The sequence below is a fragment of the Ambystoma mexicanum genome, chromosome 2p, assembly GCF_040938575.1.
Source record: "Ambystoma mexicanum isolate Mex_15411 chromosome 2p, UKY_AmexF1_1, whole genome shotgun sequence".
NCBI classification, from domain to species: domain Eukaryota; kingdom Metazoa; phylum Chordata; class Amphibia; order Caudata; family Ambystomatidae; genus Ambystoma; species Ambystoma mexicanum.
Window position 1 is genome coordinate 202,745 of NC_090923.1, and position 20,493 is coordinate 223,237.

Below are 20,493 nucleotides of genomic sequence, written 5' to 3' on the forward strand. Positions count from 1 at the left end.
CTCAACAGCTTGTTAAAGGAAAGGATAGCCAAGTTGAAGCTTACTCTAAAGAGGGGATGGCTGCACTGTCTACCACTGGCATTTTGTGCTCTTCAGAACCAACCAGGCTCCGACCATCATCTTATGCCGCAAGAGATAGTCACAGGGTGGAGAATGAACACCCCCTACCCCTCGAAGTAGAGCTAGATGTGATGCCCAGGCTACCAGAAAGGTCTTGGGAACCAAGCTGCAGGAATACCTGAAATGCATGACATCAAGCCTTCATATCATTTCAGACCAACTACAGCGATGACGAAAAGGGTGCAGTGCAGCACAAAACACAGCAGGAGATGCTGAAACAGACGCAGTTCAAGGTCTATGTGAGATTCTCATCTTCCCTGGAGATGCCGTGTTGGTAAAGAACAACATGAGTGTTAGGGAGAATTCTCTGTTTAGGCTGAATTTCCCTACCTAGTGAGTCCCCCAGCAGCTTTGCTGGATTTCTGGGGTTTCTTTTTTTTCTCCTGCCAAGAGTGAGACTCTTTTACCCTCACTCTTGGACATGTTGAAGTGTGTTTTCTTGGTTAAACCTTGTGTTGAATGGGCTATGGGGTCTTTTACCCCATAGGGCCTCATGTATTTTTGTGATGTGGGTTACACAGCACCCTCTGTGCCGTGACCCAGGGGTGTCCTAGGGACTCCCCAACATAGACTCCATACCCTGGGACTGACTACTGTCTCCCAGGGCATGTAAAGTCACCAAAGACTTTGCTAGTCTTGAATCCTGAACAGAACCAGTACAAACCATCATATTGTGGACGTACTGGCTGGGGCAATTCGATTGCCCCAGGGTCTGTTATTCGAGGGGGCACGTCTCCGTCCCCCCTGATCGAGTTTTGGCTGGTGGCAGTGGAAACTACGTTTTATATTCGACCGCGAATATTTTCCTATGGGATTTCCCATTGTTTTAGGCTAACACATTTAATTATTTATTTACGGTAGCCTTAAACATACCGCCGGTTTATATATTTATTTTTATAACTCCGGTTGGGACTTTTTGCCAAAACTTGATTCTAAAATGGCGTTGGTGTTCGCCTCTGTAACTCTGACCCAAAGTGGAGCCCTTTGTTCCACTTTTGGCGGGCTTCTCCACAGAAGCCCTCCAAAGTGGTGCCACTCTGTCTAGGGTACTTAGGAGGGGTGGAGGGGGATTTAGGCACCCTGGACTGAGTTACCTTGGTAACTCAAGTCGCACTCCGTCCTGATTGGCCCAAGTGGTGAGCCGGCCGGCTCACCACTTAGCATGTTTGAGTGACAGCTAGGCTGGGTGAATGGGGGTTTGCTGCATAAAAGCAGGGCTTTGGGGACTGGAACTTCAGAAGTCGCCACAGGACCAAGAATCCGATGAGGGAAGAGCTGAGCCGACCTGCTTCGACGACACCACCCGGTGGAGCCCTGCTGAACCGTCTCACCACTTTTCCCGACGACCGAGGAGAACTCTTAACGGAGTGGCTCCTTCCCTTGACTGGTGGGGACAACCAGTTTTCGCCTTCTTTTCGCTTCTCGAGGTATCTCGTGGCCGCCTTGCCAGTGCCAAGCACCCCGGCAACCGGAACCCCACCACTTTTACCCCAACCACGAAAGTCGGTACAACCCTTTAACCGGAGGACTCCGCGGCTGGTTTCTTCCCGGGCAGTGCAACGACCTTCTTCTTCTGCTCTTCAGCGAGAACTTCTTCTCCCCTGACCGACGTCGAGCCTTGCTGCCACTGCCTGGAACAACTGCCACCGCTGGAGGATCCTTTCCGCTTAAGGTACCGTGTTCCGCCTGGCTTCCCTTGCTACCGACTGTACGGGGTAGATTTAGCCCCCGGCTTTCGACCCTGGGAGTGCCTGGGACACCCTGGCTAAACTTTCTAAACCACTCTAAACTCTTTCTAACTCTTTGCAAGACTTTGAATCCCTAATAACAGTGTGATCTTGGGCACATTTTCGCTCCGGCTACTCTAAGAGTGGGCCCTGCCTAGTGACTTTTGCTCACCTGTGACTTTGTGTTTCTTTGAGCCTATTGCAAGTGTTCTGGACCTTAGAGTGGTGTGTTTAACCCATTTCTGTTTCTTTTTATCCCTTCCTTAAACCTACTAGAGTGTCATCTAACGTTAAGCGCTCACCTCTGTTTTAATTATGTGGAGTTAACTTAGAGTTGTCTAGATAGGAGTAAGGGTTGAAACTGCTTTCATTATAACTGTGTTTTAAGTGTTTTTACTATACTTTGCTAGAGTGTTTTCAACTTATGTGTTCTTAAAAAATAAAATAACTATATACTTTTGAAACCAAGCTCTGGTCAGTGTTTGCTTGTGCTATTGTGTCTGAGTACATATTGTGTATACTTTGCATACTGCCTAACTCTTCTTGAGGGAAGTCTGACTGCTCAGCCACAGCTACCAGGTAAATCTGGGTGGTGCAGACGGCTACCAAGTGGGTTTACTGCTATACCTGTAGTCTTAAATCTTTTGCAGTGTTCCCCAAGGGAACTGCACAGGTTTCTGCCTAACAATGAGAAAAAGGTGGGACGAGCCAAGATTCAACCGCCCTTTCATCGTAGAGAACTGCACTCCATCAGCCGTTAAATTGCAAGGCAGGCGAGCATGGATCTTCCTTAATGACATGAAACCCTATATCGGTGAGATCCCTCTAGCTGCAGCCCACTGCGAAGAAATCACAGACAACGGGGAAGAACCACAGCACGTGCAGACAAGATCCATGATGAGGAAGAAGGACGCATGAGCCGCAAAGCCAAGACAAAAGAACTCTGTTTGAAAGTTGTGGCTTTAAACCGGACATTTCCTCGAAGCATAAAAAGGGGCTAAGGACAATAAAACGGACACTCTGTGCAGCCTAGTTGCAGGGTGAAGAAGAGAATTGTACACCCAAAGCTACAACACACTGATATTACGAACGTTTGAATCAAGCCACACTTAAGCATTTTTGAAAAACAAGACTCCGATAGGCAGTGAGCAAAGACTTTTCGTTTAAGAGTGTAAAACAGTCACCTGAAGCAACCAACACCAAGACTTTGCTTTGCAGAACTTATGGTATCCCCCAGCAGGAATATCACAAGGGATGTGCTGTCCTGTTTCCACTTAGTACTAGAGACATACCCGTTACTTGTAGGGAGAATAACCAGTGTCACAGACTTTGTTCAAGATCCTGCTAACAAGAAAGTAATACAGCAACTGCTGACTGTCCTCGCGGAAGCCTTCGCCGAGCTGCCCAAATACAGTGATAAGGACACAAATGCTTCCACCACAGGTGATCATAGATGAATTCACTTATACATTTTTCTTTCGTATCATAGAGGAGTGCCCAGGACTCGTCGGGAGAACCATGGACACACTTGCGTACATTAGTGATCCAAGAAACACTGAGCATTTGAACCAACTGTGAATCAAGCACAACTACATGGTCGCAATCCACGCAGCCGGAAAGTGTAGAGACTGTTCACGTCAAAAGAAAGTATGATCTAGAGACCAGCAAAGCAGAACAATGTCCCTTTCACCCGAGGACAGCCGGCTGGCTCACAACGTCCTATTCCGGCTAGTCACTGACTTTCCCGAAATGGTTGGGTGACCTACCGAGGTTGACGTCATCACCTTCATCAGAGATCCAGCTAATGTTGCACACATGGGAACACTCCTCCATGGATTCATGCTCCAAGTGGAGCTGTCCAACTTTCAACAAGGATATCTACGGAGATTCCAGTGAAACCTTCCGTCGAGGGACAGATCGAAACGAAGGCAGTTCTTCATCTTTCTGCTGAGGGACAGATCCAGGAGATGGAGAGACAGTTCTTCACCTTTCCACCGAGGGACAGTTGAGAGCCGAGACGTGGACGCCACCATTTATTTTTATTTTTTATTTTTATGACTGATTTGAATTGATTGCTATTTTTCTATTTATTTATTTTAACAGAACCCAGCATGTCTTCTGGACTGAAGCAAATTCGGGGGGTGGACTGGGAATGGACCTATTTTGAATATGCTCAATGAATGTGACTCACCAAAGGGGATAGTCTAATCTTTTTCCATAGTCTAGCAAGGGAACTGCATCCCGTAACCAGAGACAATTGACACCCTCGAGAGGGAGGACACTTACGAAGCACAAGACACTTTATGTTACAAACTTTGAGAGACAATAATGGAGTAAGCGAAAAGTACAGAACTTTATAAAGCTACTATGATTGAAATGGGGGCCCAAAACAGTAACTTATTCCTCCCACAAACAGAGGGGCGCACCCGCTTCCCTGAAAGGAAATGCTGCAAATTGTCATACCGCACAATTATGTGCATATGTATAGTGATTGTCATTGTCTTTGTCATTAACAATCAGACCTGCATTCTTTATTGGTGCACAAAACAATCCAATTTCGTGCACCCACCAGATAATGTATGCATAATTCCCACGAAAGCACCCAGGCCCTATATAGTTATTCCAGTTCCAAGAAAATCTGATGGTAAAGCGAACTAACTAAAATTTAATGTAATTAGCAGTGATTCATACACACTTGAGGTAACGAATGAAGAGAAAAGCTGGAGACAGGGTCAGCACGGAATTAATTAAAACGTAGCACTGACCACTACACGCACACACACACTGAATGCACATGAACAATGGCAAGTGTCAATGGCTGCAGAACCTCGAACAAAGGCAGCATAGAGCACAAGGCTGCCTACCGAACAATCAGTTCCAGAAAACGATAAAGGAGACCGAGAAAAGCTGAGCGAAGGGCTGACCAAAGTAGATATAGCAAAAGTTCTCGAAAGGACAGAAGTGGCTACAAGAGAATTCACTGCAAGGACACAAGTGCTAATAGATCATCTATTCCCGTTCATAGCTAGAGCAAAGAAACTACATGATGAACTGAAAACTAAATCTGCAAGGATGGGATTGACAAGCACACAAGTTCCAACCCAAGGAACAAGCTTCAGACCGACCATACAGCCACATGCAGGACCAGTGTCAGGCTGGATAACATGGACACTTGCACACCGAAAAGAAAAGATGCATGAGGACCAGGAAGGAGCCAACACATGAAGGAGGTCGGAAGAAGAAATCAGAAGGAGAATGCTTCGTCTGTGCACTTCTACCGTACAGCATGGGAAAATCCAAGATCTTTGTGGCTGTAGAAATTGATGTCCAGACAGCACACTGCATGTCGCACGTAGCAATGTGCAAGACCAGAGGCCAGTTCATGGCGATTGATGCCTCCCTGAAATGGGCAACTGAAGCAACTGATCCTGACGAGGATGATTATGTTCAAGACATAAGACAAGAAACAGAGCTCCTACTAAGAATCATGTAATCAGGTACGAGAACCCTGGAGTAAAAGGGGCTGGAATTAGATGGGAAGTGAATCAGAAGCTAAATGTCCGAGGAAAAACTCCAGAGGAGGCTTGAAGTTGGAAGAACAGAAGCCAAAGGCATATTTGGGGGACAGTGCTTTCACCAGACGGATGGGAGAAAGGAGTGGTGATCTGCAGAGCTTGGATGGTCATTGGACAGTACAAACCTACCATCAACATTGTTCGGAACGGATGCAAGCCATTATGGCCGAAACTTGCAAAACTACTCACATGGGTCGAAGACAGAGGAGGACCAATGCAGATAGTGCCACTAGAAAACCCAAAACTCTGTTTCAGAAACAATTGCACAAGGAAGAAGGGAGAGAATGAGAACTGCGGACGAGTCTTCGACACTCCAGGAATGGTACATTGAACCGCAGTAATTAAGGATCATTACTGGGCGTGTGGATCTAAGGCATACATAAGACTGCCGAAAAACTGGGGAGGCATATGCACAATAGTGAACGTCCACGTTCCTGCACTAGTGAGCACAAAAAGAGATCCGAGTATTGACAGTTTCCCGAAAGCAAATGATCACCTAAGGAAGGGGAGGTCTGTGGAACTGGTATCCCGAATCAAGAGAGAGAATTACTTTTCTGCTAAATCAGAAGTAGCATTTTATGCTATCCCATATGACCACAGGCTGTTTAGCCTCACCTAATCAGTATTCACAACAATACTCTTGCCACACATCCAAGTAGGAGCAAATACTAAATGGTTGCAGATAACCAGATGGGAGTTATTGCAGGCCATTAACACCACCATAAAAGGATTCAACGCGATCAAAGAAGAACTAAGAGCAATCCGATTGATGACCCTCCAGAACAGATATGTACTTGACATGATCACAGCGATGGATGGAGGTGTTTGCACAAAAATCGGAGAATCATGTTGCACATTTACACCTTCGCATGATGAAGAAAATGGAACCCTAACAGAAGCCATAAGTATGCTGACAACCCTGCAGAACCAGATGATTGATGAAACTGACAAATTAGATGATGACAGCTGGTTTGGAAGAATATTCTCATGGGTCCCACAATGGATGGCGGATATAGTCAAGTTTCTGGGAGCCTTCCTAGTATTGATACTGCTAGGATCCTGTGTTATCAAGATAATCATCACACAGTGCCAGAAAACTGTGAAGAAAGCCATTGGAATGAAAAGCATGGTCGATGTCGAACCAGGATGGAAGCCCAGAGACCTGACTGATGAAGAAATAAGAGACTTTGTGAAGGCCAGCGAATTTGCGCCAGTAAGAACAAAGTTTGTATATCCCAGAAATCGAAGATAATATGAAGGAAAATTGATCTATTGTAGCCCAAACAGACAGTGTCAGCTTATGACCTGGAACAAAGACGAACACAAAAAAACAGCAGGAAGCCTGAAAGGAGTGATAAAGATATGGACCCCTAAGAAACGCACGTTCACGCCCTCGTGTACAAACCCAGAAGACGAAGAAGTGGATACGGAAGAACAAAGTAACAAGAATTCAAAGGGGGAAGCAGAAGTGGTCGATGAACCGACCAGAGGGGGGTGTGTAGATGAGGTCCGGGATACGGCCTGCCCTCCAGTCCCCCATTTTGAGGTACCTGAAGCCTACTCGCCAAGGTATGTGACGTATAAGGAGCAAATAAACCAACAGAGAGCCACAGTGGGGCTCTGTCCAGTACCAGTCAGAAGGACTTGTATACCTATTGAAGCACCAATCACCAGACAACCATGGGCTGCACAGTATCCCTTGAAACAACCATACCAGCAGTTGACATGAAATGAAGATTACGTACAACCTGTCCCCGAAGAGACCCAAAGGGCCTTAATCGAAGGCAAATGGTGAACAACACAAGGGCCCGGAGAGACGCACGGACGAACAAGACACGGATTAAAGAAGTCACACAAGGATGAAATGCTATGAATAATGATGTAATGAACAGTGAAGAAGAGACGCATTGAAATGTAAGGAGACGTAACCATGATCAAATTATGCAACTGGCTAAATGTCTGTAAATAGGCTCGGAACGCAAGAAGCTAAGCAAACTGTACTGCTTGCAATGCTTAGTAGAATAATAGAGTGGCAAGCGCCAAGTATATAACTACCTCAATGAAGCACAATATACAAGTGCGACTCCATTTTGTAAAAGCAGAATTAAGCCCAGGCTGCAAGGGACTAACAAGGCCAAGATTCATATTCCAGCCAGAGCAAAAGGAAAGAGCAGAATCGAAACTCAGTAAGAAGTAGCTCATGCCTGGGAATTCGAGGTCAACTCCAAGAGGGGAGGAGAGAGGCAGCTTCGAAGAATCGAAACTTCAGAGCATACCAGCCAGCCAGTGAAGGTCGAGATAAAGAGGCCCCAGGCAAGAGGCGAGGATATGGAAGAATCAAATACACGAATAACAGGAAAATGAAGCAGATTCACGGTGAACAGACACGTGACCAGCCATGGGCGAAGAGGTAGCAACTTCTGATGTCACCCAGAACCCGAGGATGCCCTATCTTTTCTTGATATGAAGCTACAGTTTGAGGCCATCCCTAGCCAACTAATTGACACATAGCCCTAAAAATGCTGATTGATGGAAGAGAGGCAGGGTGAATCCTGGGGCACAAGGCATCTGGATGTCCATTCTGCATGCTGCTAATTAAAGTGGAGATTTATGTCTAGGGGTGTAACCTACCCATTCACAATGGACCAAATAATCTGGGGTCCTATAGTTTGTAGAACCAATTAGACGTTGTACTTGTAGTGACGTCTATCACGAGTGATGTAGAGGGATGGGCATAGACACCCACCCGATAAGAGTTATCCAATCCTCACGCTCTGTTACAATATACAGATATAGCACCTATACTCAAGTTACCTTTCCCGACCAATAGAAGTGCATGATAAACTTTGAGTGTTACATGTCAATGATGACGAGAATTCGGTATAACTATTGCTGACTGAATGAAGAAGTTGGAAGTTGAAGCGAGACAGGTGATCGCATCACTGATGATTTCATTTGTTTCCCCGTTTTTTGTACTGGTCATTAAACGGACTTCCCTTTGCCAAACTACTGAGTTGTCCTTATTGATTTGTGTTGGAGTAAGATAATCCTGCACCCTCATCCACCTCAAGGTGCAGCTATCTCATCTTAAAAGTACTCGAGGGTGAGCTCTGATCCCATGGGCCCGTCAGAGGTCACTCCGCCCTCTTGTACAAAGTTTTAAGTGGCAAGAAACGGAGGTAATTTTCTGGGGTGGTATGAGCAATGTGAAATGGGCATAATTATTGATCACAAAATCCCTCAACATATTGCCACAGTTCAACAGAGTCAAAAAAACCTGACTATGGCTTTGAGGAAGTTTTCAGTGACGTCATTTGTTGTTTGAAGGGTTTCTGTCATAAGATGCAAATACACAAAGAGGCAGTTCTTGCAGCAGCTGGGAGCAGATGTGTACCTATAGAGATCAGGAATGATGTTTCTAAAGAAATAAAAAGACTTTCTGAGAAAGTGATTATTGAGGCAGTGGAAGCTTCAGAATGGATTTTCCAGTTGTAATTGTCAGAAGGAGCTATGGTAGTGTCAGACTTTGTGTGGACCTTCGTGACCCTAACAAATGTGTGGTGGTAAACACGTTTTTTCGTTACCCAATTTAGGGGAACTTGTGAGTATGACAGCCGTGCCACTGTGTTCAGCACCTTAGACTCACCCCCCACCCCCCCACCATCAGGTAGTACTACAACCGGAGAGCAGAAACTATATCACTTTCATCACACGTTTGTTTGTTTTACTTATTTCTATAGCACATGTTAACCCGGAGGTTTCTGGGCGCATTGGACGGCTGCAGAAATTACAAAAGTTACAGACATGCATATTGTATATAGAACGGATTTACAGAGGTAAAACACATAGAATTACAGACAAACAATACTAGTGATACTAACTTATTCGGAATGTGCAGTCATTGATTCGGATTGGGGGTTCGGAAGTGGAAAGGTAGAGAGGAATGTTAAGGTTAATACTACTCGGTTAGCCATTTGATGGAGTTGCTTCTGAAGTTTGCAAATGACCAATTTCTTTAAGGATAGAGGGAGCGAGTTCCACAGCTGAGCGGCCATGACTGGGAAGCTAGTCCCACCAGATTTTAGTAATTTATATCTGGGGATTATCAAGCCGAGTGTATTAGTTGACCTAGTGGTTCGGGTAGATGAATTTAACTTGAACTTTTCTGTTAAGTACAGGGGGCTGCATGGTTTAGAGCTTTATAGGCGAGGGACATAGTTTTGAGTTGTAGCTTGTCCTTGATCGACATTCATTTATATTGTCTACTTGTTTCAGATATATGAGCTCTTCTTGAGATGCTCAGAGCTGATCTAAGAGCATTATTTTGCAATGTTTGTAGTTTATTGAGCACATATTTTCTGGTTCCCAAATAGAGTCCATTGCAATAGTTCAGCTTGGACAGTATTAATGCTCTGGCAAGTGGGATGCAACTTTCCTTAGAGAGCAGGGGTCTGCATGCCCGGATTAGTTTCCCGGTATAATCCATGGCTGAGGCTGTAGCGTTCACCTGTTTATGTAGATTTAAGGTGGCATCGAAATAAAAGCCTAGCGTTTTTACCTCTTTCGCCACTGGGATCTTGTTTCCATCGATGTTGAATGATGCGTAATCTGAGTTCCGTATTTTTAGGTTAGCTGTGGAGCCTACGATCAGCAATTCCGTTTTGTCATCATTCAGGCAGGGACACTGTGTGGCCATCCATGCCTGAATAATGAGGTAGATTTTCTTCACCAATGCTACATCATCTTCATAAATACCCGACAACGGGAGGAGGATCTGGGCGTCATCTGCATAGTTGGTGTAGGTGACACCCAGGTGATCCAGTTTATCGAATAAGGGCTTTGTGAAGCTGTTGTACATAGTAAGTGATACACAGGAGCCTTGGGGAACTCTGCATGTGATGGGAATAGGGTTGGCTGCTGCTGAGGGGGAGAAGACTCTCATAGTCCTATCATTTAGAAAATATGGTATCCAGGTAATGGCGTTCTGGGAGAAGTGGCCTGCAGAAGCGAGGTGGTTGCATAGTACCTTGTGGTCAACCAAGTCGAACGCAGCCCATAGGTCCAATAATAGTAGTAGGGCCATTTTCCCATTGTCCTTCAGTTCATCAATCTGATCTTTTAGGTCAATGAGTGTTACACTCACTTGGTCTCTGCGGGGACGTTGGGGCACAGTTGCAGCCCTCCCTGGAAGTGAATTCCCCTCGTCAGGCTCCCTCCCCTGCTCGTGTGCGGTGGACTGTGCTGGTTGTCGGCACTGCCCCCGTTTGATGATGGCGAGCTCTCTGTCCTGCTTCTCACAGCAAGGGCACGTTGACGGGACCGAGTTCCTTCACTGATCCATGTGATGTGCGCGGCAGCCCAGACCGGCTGTGGCTGATCCACTCCTAAAGGTAAGTGTCTTTTGGCTTTTAAAATATTGTAGTTTTGATTCTTGATTATTGTCCGTATCCTTGTAATAATGTCTTTCCTTCGCTTTCTCCCAATAGGTGATATGCAGCCCAGCGGTAGTTGCGGTGCATTTGGCGAGGCCAAATGGAAAGAGAATTGAGTTCACGATGTTCCAACAGATGGTGAGTGTTGGTTTTAGGTCAAGCATGAGGATTGGGCTAAGCGCGACCTTAAACGTATTGTCTTATAGGTTTCTCACCTTGTCTTTGTCTTTTTCCCTTGCAGGCACTGTCTGTCACAAAGTCGAGTTGGAGCGCCGCTACCCGGAGGTCTGGAGATGGAAGATGGATGCCTGACTCCACGAGGAGGCGTACCGAAGGAAGCGGATGGCAGGTAAGGTGGAAGATGAATGCCTGACTCCACAAGGATGCGTGCCGAAGGAAGCAGATGGAAAGGTAAGTGTTGCGGCTGGTAGCTGACGGCAGGTAAGATGCACTCTGGAGAGTAGCTGAATGTAGGTAAGGTGTGCTCTGGCCAGTAGCTGAAGACAGGTAAGGTGCGCTCTGGCTGGTAGCTGCGCTTAGGCGGCGGTGAGCGTTAGCAATAGCAGAATAACGCGAAGCGCATGCTGGGAGGCAGAACTGGCTTATATAGCCTGCTCTGGCCACGCCCATAGTCATGACTCATCGGCCCCACCCTGGCACTCCTGAAAGGATGCTACCACGTGCATTCAGCCTCTCCAGCAGCCACGCCGGACCCAAAGCACATGGGGCCCCCTGTAGGGGAAACCAAGAACCTGCAGCAAATAAAATGTGCTAGTGCACATTTATTTATGAGCCTGGCGCCAAAGGTGCCAGGACTGAGTCCAGTTGGGCTCTCCAAGTTGTATTGTCCCCAAAGGACAATAAAAGGTCATGTTGCCCCTTGATCTCGTGCCCTGATGGTGCAGGGTCTGGGGTTCTGGGGCCATGGCCATGACAATGAGGGCCGTTTTTCGGTCCCATGTTGGGGTCTAAATCCCGATTGGCGAGTCGCAAGAAGGTGGTTAATCTCTAGGTATTCTTGGATCTGTAGATAAACTACGCTGTCCAGAATCATTAATAAAAATGGGACTCTCGCAATTGGTCTATAATTTGTAGGGATGGTCGGGTCCAGAGATTGTTTTTTAATTAGGGGTAAAAACCCAGGATTCCTTTAGCTTATTACTTACTGTACCCGATGTGAATGAGCCGTTGATTAGTTTGGAAATGAAGGGTGCTAGATCTCTAGCAGCATCTTTAATTATTTGCGCCGGGCAGCTATCGCCCTGGCATCGTATAGGTTTGAGGGAGGCAATGATTTTTTGAACCTCCAAGGCGGAGACTTTAGAAAATGTAAAGTCTGGGAACTTTCAGGTTCACACGCATGCCGTTTGGCCCAGTATCGGCAGCGGCTTTCTTTGAACGAGTTATTCATGTGGTACTAGGACATATAAAGGGGGTGCTGTATTTCCAGATTGACTTCCTAGTGACGGGAAAGACTGGAAGAGCATGGCTATAGGTAGAGTGAGGTACTCAATGAACAGAGCAGGCTTGGACTAACATTACAGAAGAGTAAATGTCACTTCAGGAGTCAGGAGATTGATTATTTGGATCTACGTGATCCGACCGCGGCCGATTTTCCTGCAGCCGAAAAGTTTGCATGTGAAATGTAGGAACCACCAAAGGTTTGTACATTTCCCATGCGAACACACGCTCAAAACCCCTACATACCCACACCCCCACCCACAACACACCCAAGACACACCCCGCACCCCCACCCACAACACACCCCCACCTACACCCCCCAATATAAACAAACCCTACTTACCTTTTCTTCAGGCTGTGTCCCTGCAGCACCAGTTCCCTTTCACTTCTGTGATCGGGAACTGGCGCCGCAGGGTCCTTTTCTTTTTTTCGGGAGCTGTAGGGGTTTCCTCGCAACCCCTGCTCACTATACTGGGTGGTATAGTGAGCGAGGGACAGCCTGCAGCCTTGTTTTTTATACTTACCGACATTGCTACCACCAAAGGTTTGAACTTTTGGTGTTTGAACCTTTGGTGGTAGCATTTATCGGACATTTTGTACGGTCGGACCTTTATTTTTGGTCTGATCGTACAATTCCAATTATTTTGACACAGGCTAAGTGCAATTGATGCGTCTCCAAAGAAGAGCTTGGTCTCTGCAATTTTAGATATTGTGTCGACTACAGGGTCGGACTGGCCCCTCGCCCTTTCCGCCCGTGGCCAGGCTGAAGTCGGCCTTGGGGATTGGGGGCCGGTTTGGCAAAAATAAAATGAGGAAAAAAATATGTTTTTTTCTTTTTTCAAAAAGCCTTTCATCCTTCTTAGGTCGATAAATGAGTACCAACACATGTGCTATACAATAACATATCATTTGGCCTTGTACGTCTGCTTGGATTCACAGTAATTTGACAATATGGATCTATACACAAAGATATTAATGATGCATATGGTGATCCATTCTTGTATGAAATCTATATCACATTAGTGAAATCCTAACAATTTTTTTCGTAGTGTGCTTAGGAACAATGCCATTTGATGCCACTTCCTGTTTTGTCAAGGGGTGAAAGGTCGTGTTTCATCACTTCCCAGGATGTCACTTTGGGATGGGGTCAATCACTTCTGGTGATATCATCAGAGGTCAAGGGTCATGAGGCAAGGGGTGGGCCACTTTTCTGAGGCGAGGGGTGGGCCTATTTCTTGTCCCAGTCTGACCCTGGTCGCCTACAGACAAGCAGGGTGCGATATCCTTTCTAGGTGTTGAAGAACACTATTCAAAGTTTGTCAGGAATTGTGTTGATCGTTGCAAAAACATAAGATGGATGTGGATTTTGTTTGGTCCCAGGAGTGTGACATGGAATTCGAGGAGATAAAAAGAGCTACATCAAATGCTCCCACTTTGGGGAGTTTTGATTCAGAGTGTGACACTTATAGTATGGCGGATGCCAGTAGCACCGGGGTTAGGGGCAGCTATAATGCAAAAGCAAAATGGTTGTGACAGGGTGATTGCCATCACATCTAGGGTCCTCGAGGGGGTGGAGACTTAGTATTCTGTAATAGAAAAAGAAGCCTTGTGTGTGATGTGGGCAATAACGAAGTTCAAGGCATTGCTGTGGGTAAGGAGGTTTAAAGGGTTCAGTGATCATAAACCCCTGGGTCAGTATTTTTGGCAGTAAGGGCCTGGATGGAGGGTCCCGCAGGATTGTGAGGCGGGTCACAGGGCTTCAAGGACATGAGTTTGTAGTTGAGCATATCCCGGGGAGAGAACATATCTTGGCAGATTTTCTTTCTAGGGCACTGAGCAAGTCTGCTGCATTAGGGGAGCTTGAGGAAGATGGAAAAGTGTAAGATCAAGAGGTATTTGTTATTTGCAGTGGTGCGATACAAGAACAAGACTGGAAAGATGCAGAGAAGGTGGACGAGGTGCTGGAAACATGAAGAGTTGTGTGTTGGACAATTGGTGGAGTTGGACCAGTGAAGATGGTTTAGGCCCCTTCATTGGGTGAGAGATGAGCTGAGTGTGCAAGGGAACAAACTGCTGAGATCTGGGCCGGTGATACCGCCGCTTGGGGTGAGGAAGCGATTGTTGGAATTAGGCAACAACATTCACATTGGAAAGAACAAGACCAAGGGGCGTCTAAGAGCGGACAACTAATGGCTGAGCCGAAATGGAAAGGTGGAGGACTTGGTGAAGAATTGCAGTGTGTGTGAATCATGTTCAACCACTGAGGCCTTTAGAGTTTCCAGAAATGCCATCAGAGTTCGTGGCTATGGACATATTAGGTCTGATTGTAGGTAGGGGAGGTGTCAAGAAATATGTTAAAAGTGTTAGTTGACTTCTATTCCAAGGGGTTTGAGGTGGAGATTGTGCAGGAGGCGGATTCAAGGACTGTGGTGGTGTTTTTTCTGGAAAACTGCTCACTGATAATGGTGTTCAGTTCACTTCCAGGATAATGAAAGAGTTTCTGTTAGGCATTGGGGTGGCACATCACAACACGGCAGTGTTCCACCATGAAATCAATGGGGCCGTGGAACAATTAATCGTACAGTGATGTAGGGTACGCACCCGTTTATAGAAGGATATATGCAGTGTAAGGGTGCAGAGGAGGAGGCTGACACACATGTGGCATGATTGTTGCTAAAGACTTTACTTGCAATGTAAATTAAGAGAAAACCTACCTTCCCTATTACTAAGAGGGGGTTCTCTACCTTAAGCAAAAACTAAGTGCGATGTCGGAATGTCCGTCTAAACTAAATAGTCCACCGTCTTGGCTCAAAACCTATTTCCGTCCCTTACACTCTTAGCTGAAGTAAGGAAAATGCTGGTCTTCTTGGTCCAGAAGAACGGCTCCCTTTGTGTGGCCTGTTATTTGTAAGACCAAAACTGAAAGTTCCACAAACTTCCCTGGATTGGTACTCTACAGGTGCACACAGAAAAGACAGTCTCTCAAGTTTGCTTCTCAGTCCACACCGTTATTGATATTGATATTGTATTTCTATCGCGCTCGTACACAAGTGTTTCAGAGCGAGACAAGGCAAGGGAGGGGAACAGGGGAGAACAAAACAGCGATCTTACTAGGGCCCAGTGACATTGAGAAAGCGCAAGTGCATGGGAGAGGGGGAGGGGGAAAAGTGCATGGAAGGTAGGAGAAGTGGAAAGTGCGAAGCAGAGGAGAAACAGATAAATAACAATAAATAAATAATAAAGGAAACAAACAGTTTTAGCGCAGCCAGCAATTTGCAAGTGCTAGGTTTATGGCAGCAGACAGGGTAGGTCTGATAAAAGCAGGAAGAAAAAAGGGGGGGCTGTATGGGTACAGATACAGACCCCAGTGCAAGGGGTGGCCCGGAGGCAGTGCGGGAGGGTGAGCAGGTACCTGGGCCCGGAGCACAGAGGGTGGCCAGGTGCACGGTGCCAAGAGAGAACAGATCAGCAGGGGACAGGGGGAGCGAAGGCAGAAGAAAAGAGGAAGGACTTGAGGTGCTTCCGGAACCGGAAATGGTTCTCCTCAGGTTTTAGAGTGGCAGGGAGGCGGTTTCAGAGGGAGGCCCCAGCCAAAGACAGATCTACCCCCAGCTCGTTTCTTTGAAAAACGACTGACCCTGAGGAAGTTAGAGGTAGAGGAGCGAAGAGCCCGAGAGGGGAGGTATTTGCGGAGGGATAGCTGAAGGTATTTTGGACCCAGGCCCCAGAAAGCCTTGTGGACAATGCAGAAGGTTTTGAATTTAATCCTTCATCCACTGGGAGCCAATGGAGAGATTTCAGAGCTGGAGAGATACGATCCCAGGGCTTGAGGCCAAGGACAAGTCTCGCAGTCCTGTTCTGGATTAGTTGCAGAGGCCGGAGAGTAGAGGCAGGTAGATTTAGAAAGAGGCTGTTACAATAGTCCAAGCTAGAGAGAACCAGGGCTTGGGATACCATGAGCTTCTGGGGGAAGGAGAGGAAAGGCAAAGTACCTCTGAGGAGGTGCAGTCAGAAATTTGACTTTTTAGAGACCTCAGAGATGTGGGCGGAGAAGGAAGGGTGGAGACAAAGATGACCCCGAGGTTCTTAGCCTCGCAGGTGGGGGTAGGAGGAGGGCCAAGGGACGCCAGCCAGAGAGTGAGGGGAAAGGATGGTGAAGGTGTGCCGATGAGGAGGATCTCCATCTTTCTGCCGTTCAGAACAAGATCATTGGCGGCACACCAATCTTGAATGGCAGTTAGGCAATCAGAGATGGGAGAGGAGGTGGCAGAGGGCAGCCTGAAAATGAGTTGAGTGTTGTCAGTGTAGCACTGGAAATTTGAGCAGAAAATGGCAATGCAGTGGGCGAGAGTTATCAGGTATTGGTTGAAAAGCCAGTGAGAGAGGTTAGACCCCTGGGGAACACCACAGGTAGCGAGGAAGATAGATGATAGGAAGGACCCAAGTTGGACCTGGGAGGGTCGATCTGAGAGGAAAGAGCAGCCAGGCCAGAGCCTGATCAGTGATACCCAGGTTTTCACGGAGACGGTTGAGCAGGATGGTATGGTTGACCGTGTCAAAGGCAGAAGAGAGATCAAGGAGGATGAGGACAGAGGGAATGTTACAGTCAAGGTTGGAGAGCAGATTTTCACGGATGTTCAGGAGAGCAGTTTCCATGCTTCTGGCAGCTCTGAAGCCAGACTGGGGGTCATGGAGAAAACCAACAGAACTAGAATGAAGGTTAAGCTGAGAGATGGCCAACTTTTCCAGGAGTTTGCCAAGAAAGGTAGAAATGTAAATTGGGCAATAGTTAGCTGGACAAGAAGGATCAGCTGTGGGTTTCTTGAGAAGAGGATGCACAAAGGAGTGCTTCACAGAGGAGAGGAAGGATCCCGAGGCAAAGGAGTGGTTGCAAAAATCAGCAAGGGCCGGATCGAGGGTGTCAATGTGGTCCTTGATGGTTTTAGAGGAACAGGGATGAACCTGTTTTGACGAGGCTTTCATAGATCGGACTTGTCTAGCGACCTCTTCAGGGGAGAAAAGAGGAAAGGACGAGAAGGATGGTGGGGGGGTGGCTAAAGGAGGGTCAGCAAGCACATATGGGGAGGGGAGGGGAGGGGTGTGGGTGGACAGGATGTCCTGGAATTTTTAAATGAAGTGAGAGGCAAGGGCATTGCAAAGAGCCTGGGACGCAACAGGAGGGGTAGAGACTGCAGCAGGGTTGGCCAGCTCCTTGGAAATTCTAAAGATTTCGGCCGAGTTGTTAGATGCCGCAGAGACACGAGCTTGAATGTGGACTCTCTTCTTGGTGAGGACAGAGAGTCGGTATTGCCTTTGTAGCAGGCTGTTAGGGAGAATTCTCTTCTATGGCTAATTACCCTTACCTATAGAGTCCCCCAGCAGCTTTGCTGGATTTGAAGGATTTGTTTTTTTCTCCTAAGAGTGAGACCCTTTTTTCCCACTCTTAGGCAGATTGCTAGTGTGTGTTTTAGGCTATCTTGTGTGCTTATGGTCTATGGGGTTTTTCTCACCCTCATAGGAATCATCTTTTTACATGTCTGGTACACAGCACCCTCCGTGCCGTACCACAGGGGTGTCGTAGTGACCCCCAAACAGACTCCATACCCTGGGACTGACTACTGTCTCCCAGGGCATGTAAAGTCCCCATTGACTTTACCAGTCAAATCTTATGTTAATGTTAAAGGATATTTGTACCGCGCACTATCACCACCGGAGTGGTCCCCTGGCGGCTCTGAAAAAGAAAGGGGGAAGAGGGGGGTGTTAGTGGGAATGAGCTGGAAAAGTGCAAGAGAGCAGTGATGTGCTGTTGGCAGCCTCAGCCCGGTGGTTCTTGGCTGGGCTTGTGGTGTTTTTCGGTCGGTAGTCATCGTGTGCTATTGTGCAAGTCTATGTGCAGTTTGTTTTGTTGTTGCAGTGTAGTGAAGTTTGTCCAGTTTGCTGCGTTTCAGGCTTGTGGTTGTGTTTGGTTCGTGTTTGAGAGGTGTATGCAGAGGAGTGACATTGTTAATGGGTTGGTTATTGTTTCATGATTGCACGCTTAGTCTAGGCTTGGCAGGAGAGTCGTATATCAATCATTGAATAACATTTCTATCTAGATGCGACGCCGGCTACGTTGAGGATTCCATCTAAGTGTGGCATATGCTAACATTTACAATTCTATCTAGATGCGACGCCGGCTACGTTGAGGATTCCATCTAAGTGTGGCACATGCTAACATTTATAATTCTATCTAGATGCGACGCAGGCTATGTTGAGGATTCCATCTAAGTGTGACATATGCTAACATTTATAATTCTATCTAGATGTGGCACATGCTAAACTTAGGAGTTCTTTCTATGTGTGCACATGCCAACATTTACGATTCTATCCGGATGCGATGCAGGTTATGTTGAGGATTCCATCTAAGTGTGGCATATGCTAACATTTACGATTCCATCCGGATGCGATGCAGGTTATGTTGAGGATTCCATCTAAGTGTGGCATATGCTAACATTTACAATTCTATCTAGATGCGACGCAGGCTACGTTGAGGATTCCATCTAAGTGTGGCATATGCTAACAGTTACAATTCTATCTAGATGCGACGCAGGCTACGTTGAGGATTCCATCTAAGTGTGGCATATGCTAACATTTACAATTCTATCTAGATGCGACGCAGGCTACGTTGAGGATTCCATCTAAGTGTGGCATATGCTAACAGTTACAATTCTATCTAGATGCGACGCAGGCTACGTTGAGGATTCCATCTAAGTGTGGCATATGCTAACATTTACAATTCTATCTAGATGCGACGCAGGCTACGTTGAGGATTCCATCTAAGTGTGGCACATGCTAACAGTTACAATTCTATCTAGATGCGACGCAGGCTACGTTGAGGATTCCATCCAAGTGTGGCGCATGCTAACATTTACAATTCTATCTAGATGCGACGCCGGCTACGTTGAGGATTCCATCTAAGTGCATCTTATGAACAAAACCAGTACAACCCATCTTACTATGGAGGTACTAGGAAGGGTTAATAGTTTTTCCCTAGTGTTCATTTTCGAGGGGGTACCGTACAGTCCCTCTCTCAAAAGTTTCTGGCTGGTGGCAGTGGTTACTATCGTAAATATTCAACTGCAAAAATGTCCCTATGGGATTTTCCCATTGTTCGAGGCTACCACTTTTACTGACAGCCTCTAACATACCGCCGGTTTATTTTAATATTAATTTTACTCCGGTAGGATTTTATTGCCAGAACTTTGATTTCATTTCTTTCTCGTGTCTTTCTCTATAGTCCTAACCCAGATCGGGGATCCTTTTTTCGTCCTTTTGGCGGGCTTCTGCACAGAAGCCCTCCTCTAGGTGCCACTGAGTGTGGGGTAGACAGGATGTGTGGGAAGGGGAATAGGCATCCTGGGCAGGGTTGCATACGCAAACCAAGTCGCACTCTGCCCTGATAGACTGGGGGGGTTCTCTCGCCAGGAGAGCCACCCCATGGTGTGGGTGACAGCTAGGCTGTATGAATGGGGGTATTGCTGCATAAAAGCAGGGTCCTGAGGACTGGAGGACAAGACGACGCCACTGGAACTAAGAAGCCGAAGAAGAGAGAAGCCGAAGACATCTGCAATGACAACCACCGGTGAAGCCCTGCTGCAGATCCTCACCACTTTTCTCCAACGACTCGAGAAGATCTTCAACTGCAAGAGTCTTCTTCCCTTGAGCTGGTGGGGCCAACCAGTTCGCCAATCGCCTTCCAGGACCTGCCTTGGTCGAATCACCAGTGCCAAGCACTAGGAGACCGGATAGCCAGGCACCCGTCCACCGGACTGCGATTTAAAGGAGCGTACCTTTTATTCGTTTGGCAGCACCGCGGCTGGTTTCATCCCTGGGCAGTGCACTAACTTGAACCTTCCTCCATGACAAGAGCCTCTCTTCCTCTGCTGGATCTCCAGAACTGCAGGAACTACCGCCACCGCAGGAGCCACTTCCACTTTTAAGGTACATTGTTCCACCAGGCCGCCCTTTTCGTTGGGTACTGCTAAAGGTGTTTTAAATCCTTTACTTACCTACTGGGTTGGCCGCCCCTTTCATTTTTCACCTTCTGCAACCGCCTTTTCAAATCGTTTAACAAAGACTTGACTGCAGCTACAAGAACATTTTTGCTCCTGGGCAATTTGCCCTGTACCACTGACTCTT

The 20,493-nt window shown here is 46.8% G+C and overlaps 1 pseudogene; it reads right to left on the bottom strand.

The window, feature by feature from the left end:
• Positions 1 to 20,493, bottom strand: part of LOC138566114 (zinc finger protein 585A pseudogene) — a 178,732-nt pseudogene that overhangs the window by 94,756 nt on the left and 63,483 nt on the right.